The sequence below is a fragment of the Carettochelys insculpta genome, chromosome 7, assembly GCF_033958435.1.
Source record: "Carettochelys insculpta isolate YL-2023 chromosome 7, ASM3395843v1, whole genome shotgun sequence".
Taxonomy (NCBI): domain Eukaryota; kingdom Metazoa; phylum Chordata; order Testudines; family Carettochelyidae; genus Carettochelys; species Carettochelys insculpta.
Genome location: NC_134143.1, coordinates 1,735,448 through 1,740,044, shown reverse-complemented (window position 1 = coordinate 1,740,044; position 4,597 = coordinate 1,735,448). Strand labels below are relative to the sequence as shown.

Here is a 4,597-nt window from a genome sequence, read left to right as displayed (position 1 = left end):
TGCCCTATCACTGGCTGCAGCTGAACCAGGGCTGCCCACTCCTTGCCAGGGCATTACACAGGTGAGTGGAGCACTGTTGGGTTGACATAGGAGACAGGCTGGGCCCAGCAGCAGCCAGAGCAGTGACCACCCCCCAGGGTCAGCATTTCCCCCAGGCACAGACTCCCCTGACCTCTTACACACACTGGTCACAGACAGCCCCTGGGCAGTGTCTCAGGGTGTGTGCTGCTGTGTTGTCCTGGTTCCAGGATGTGGCTAAAACACAGCTGTTGCTGTGAGCAGGATTTGAACCTGCACAGGGAAAACCTATCGGATTTTAAGTCCAATGCCTTAACCACTCAGCCATCACAGCTACACAGCTAAATTTTCTTCAAGGCCAAAGACACTGGTGAATGCTCAGGGGTCCGAGGCTGGTCAGGAACACTGCCAGACAGCTGGTGCGTTTGCTGCCCTCCTTGTCCTCAGCCCCGGCCCCAGCAGTGTCCCTTGAAGCTGTGTGCTTGGGCGGCTGCTCAGGAGAGATGTAGGTGCTGCCTGGCTAATTAGCAGAGCCCCACAGGCAGCAGCCGGTGTTTCTCTTGGAGGTGCACATCTGCCCAGGCCTTGGTGCACAGAGCAAAATGTATTCTACGTCCCCAGGGAACATTCGAGGGAACTGTGGCCCTGAGGCAGCAGATGGTGTGGGAGGGGGATCATTCTGCCCAGTGAAAGTTCAGTGTAAAATCGGAATAATCACAGCTTTCTAATTCAGAAAATATTGTTGCAACAAGGTGCAAATAGAAGAACATTTTCATTTCATTTCATTTCTCTCCCTGACCAGACACAGCAGTGGCTGTCACTGACCACACCCTGGGCAGTGCCGTGGACAGAGGCAGGCGGTGGTTGGTTCCTGGCATGGGTCTCACTCCGACTGGCTCCCCAGCAGTGCCTGCAGCCTCCGGCTGGCAGTGTGTGGGGTGAGGGGAGCCCCACATGGATAAGAACCTAAGAACGGCCGTACTGGGTCAGACCAAAGGTCCAGCCAGCCCAGTATCCTGTCCACCAACAATGGTCAATACCCGGTGCCCCAGAGGGAATGAAGTGGACAGGTCACGATCTCTCTCCTGCCATCCATGCCCAGCCCCTGACAGACAGAGCCGAGGGACAACATTCCTTCCCAGCCTGGACCTAACCTCCATGAACTGATCGAGCTTTTTTATCCCTGCTATAGCCCTGGCCGTCCCAGTCTCCCCCAGCAGGGAGAGCCGCGGGGCGGCTGTGTGCCGGGTGCAGAGCTTCCTGTTAGTTGTTTTACGCCTCCTGCTCACTCATGTCACTTGGTGGCCCCTGGTTCTGATATGATGGGAACAAGTTAATCATTTTCCTTGTTCACTTTCTCTCTCCTCTCTCAGACCTGCTCTGACCTGGCTTGGGGGGAGCCGAATCCAGTCTGGCCATCGGAGCAGGGCCCTGGGCAGCCCCCCGACTCAGGGACAGAGCGGCCCCACGGGGGTGTCTCAGAAAAACACACTAGGGGCACAGGGGGTGGGTATTTTCCTCCCCTGGGACCATTGTACCTCCGCCTCCCCCAGCTGGGTCCATTGGACCTCCCCTTTCCCTTCCTGGAGCTATTGAACCTTCCCCTTCACCCACAGGGGCCAGTGAACCTCCCCCCAACTGGGACCATTGTAGCTCACCATGGTGGGGACACTGTTCCACCCCTGCCCTGCTGGATCCATTGTACCTCCCTCCGCCACTGGGACCATAGTACCTCTCCCTCCCCCTGCCTCTGGGGCCATTGTACCTCCGTCCCTGCTGGGGCCTTTGTGCCTCCCCCCACTGGGGCCATTGTTCCTCCCCACCACTGGGGCCATTGTACCTCCCTCCAACTAAAACCCTTGTACCTCGCCCCACTAGGAGAGCTGTTATGTAGGAAGGGGTTAATGGAGGCCAGCACTGCATTGGTTCATCTATGAGCGACTGCAGAGGGCCATGTCCATGCTAATCAGAGCCACAAAAAAGGGGCTCAAAATAATTGGTCCGGTCTTCCTCTGGAGAGTGGCCACACAATCCCCACTCTGAGGAAGGAAAGGGCCAGGGACTGAAAAATCCAGCACCATGAGGACAACGTTTTCAGAAAAAGGGCCCCTGAGGCATCTACCCACATTCTGGCTGTGGCCACACTTGGCCAAAACTTCAATATTGTCATGCAAATGGCCAAATCAAAGAATACTAATGAGGCACTGAATTGAATGGTTATCACCTCTTTAGCATTCGCACGCTTCTGGCCGTAGCACATGTAAAGTGTGGCTTTCAAACGTGTGTGGCTCTACACAGCTCTATGGGGGGGTACTCACTAGTATTCTTGGATCTGGCCATTAGCGTGGCCATTTCGAAGTTTTGGCCAGCCCCCAGTTAACCCAAGCGTATTGGACCCCTCCCTTGCCCTCACCTCCTCATGATCCCAGCCCCATCCCAACCCTGGTGGGAATGTGGAGTATGGCCCCCTGTCCCTTCCCTAGAGACCTCTCACAGTTCTGTTGCCCCCCCCCACCCCCCCGGATCTTATGTCTGAGGAAATGCACACCATGAATAGACACAAAAATACCGAGGTGGACATGCTCTGCTAACCAGCTGGGGAGCATTGGAATCTCTGCTGAGCACTCACACAAGCCCACACCTTACACAGAACACTGACGGCGGCTGCAGCACAAAGATGGAACTTGCTCAAGGAGGTGATTTTTCTCCCCAAGTCTCTTTTTGTAAGGTGCCAAAAAGGGGATGATTTCTGGTACCCCTCAGGGTTTTCTCGACCAATTAGGCCTGATATTGGATTTAGGTTACTTATGTCATTTATGTGCCAGGGGGAACTCAATGCTGCTGAAGGCTGGGAGGATTGTGTTGCCCAGATATCATTTGCATGAGAATGCAAAGGTGTGCATGTGTGATACCTTGCAAACAAAGCCTGATGGGTAGCAAGGAAGCAATGAACTTTTTTCGATTGTAAAGTCATTATTGTAAAATCACAATTTATGCTAACACTCAGCAGAATTGTGAAATCTCTCCAATGTCACAGGTCATTGTGGGGGACAGGGCAGTCGATGTAACTGCATAAGACATGGATTGCACAGGATTCCCTGTTTTAAAGTCTTGTTTGACCAGTCCCTCTTGCCTGTTATAAGGTAGAGCTGCGTATTAATGACTTTCTATGAGGCTGTCCTTTTATAGATATCAAAATTTTAAATCACAGGGTTTTGCCTCAGCCTAGACCCACAGTGGCAAACAGGTGGCATAACCAGTGGGCAGCTGGTAGGAGGAGTAGAAGGTGGACGACTGGCAGATGGCTGGGATGAGCAAGCAGAACACTGGACTGGCGCAAAGGTGACATGAGGGAATGCATCAGTGTGAGGTGTCAGTGCCCACATGGACTGGACCGAGTCATAAGCGGGGCATTTGAATTCAGAGGTGCAGAGAAAGTTGGGTGTGTGGATTGATTTATTGGACTGGTGAGCCTGAGAGGCCAAGGACATTGCTCAATGCAGTTGACCTGGGCCAGTTACTTGAGGATTGGTTATGAATTCTGGGTGTGATAATTTTCCCAAGCTGTTGCTAATTGACTTTTCTGCCTCTTTTCTTAAAAGTCCTTTTCTACACTCAGACTCTGTGCTTGCGCGTGGGGAAGCATTGCCTGTGCGAGGTGCTCAGGGGTGTGAGAATTTCCCAGCCTACTGGGTGGGGGCTCAAGTGTGAGGGATGAAAAGGAAGCCCTCGATGATGAACCCAGCCCTGGTTGCTCCCAGTTCCTTCCATCAGAAGGGTTAGACTCTGTATGAGGTCTTGGACGGGGGCTGCAGCCAGGGGAGCGTAAGAGGGAGAGCAGGAGATGGTGCTGCTGAAGAGGTGCCCGTGAGTGTACTATGGTCTGGTGGGAGTGAAGTGAGTTTTCTGAACTGTGTGAAGTTTGATTCTGATTGGGGGTCATGTCAATGATGGTGTCAGGTGGGATTGTGTGTCTGGGCGGGTTTGATTCCTTGTTGCCTTGGTTGCCTTTGATCAGCCTGAGGCTCAGCCTGCCCCTGTGTGGCTGAGGAGGGGGAAGGCCTGAGCTGGGTGAGCAGCTTTAAAAGCCAGCGGCAGAGCAATAAGGGAGGGAAGGAAACAGGGAAGTTTAAGGGGCAGTTTGATGGAAGGAGTGACGGAATCAAGTTAATCCTTTGGCTCTTTCTCAGCCCCTTGATGTTATGAAACTCCGCACAGCAGTTCCATCCCCTGTGTGAGCAGAGAGGGGGACTGAGCCTGTTTTCCTTTCTCCCCCTCAGGGGGCTGCAGGCACCACAGACAGGCGTGTGGCTCCATCCCCTTTCCATAGCCTTGTTCTGGCCACAGCCTGAGCCCAAACTAACCCAAGGCTCAGCTGAGCTCATGGGAATAAGGGGACTTCGAAGTAGGCAGCATCCTTTCGAAAAGGAGCCCCGTCTGGACGCGTCGCGCGGCGGCAAGGAGCGTCAATGTCGAAGCGCGGCTGCCGCCCGCATGCTAATGAAGCGCTGAATATGCATTTCAGCTCTTCATTAGTAAACTTCGAAATGGCCATTTGCATGGCCATTTCGAAGTTTGG

General features: G+C 53.6%; 1 non-coding gene across 1 annotated transcript; it reads right to left on the bottom strand.

The window, feature by feature from the left end:
- Positions 1 to 270: 270 nt before the first annotated feature.
- TRNAL-UAA (transfer RNA leucine (anticodon UAA)) lies at positions 271 to 352 on the bottom strand. The gene has a single exon. It is a non-coding gene; the product is annotated as a tRNA-Leu (tRNA).
- Between the last annotated feature and the right edge of the window lie 4,245 nt (positions 353 to 4,597).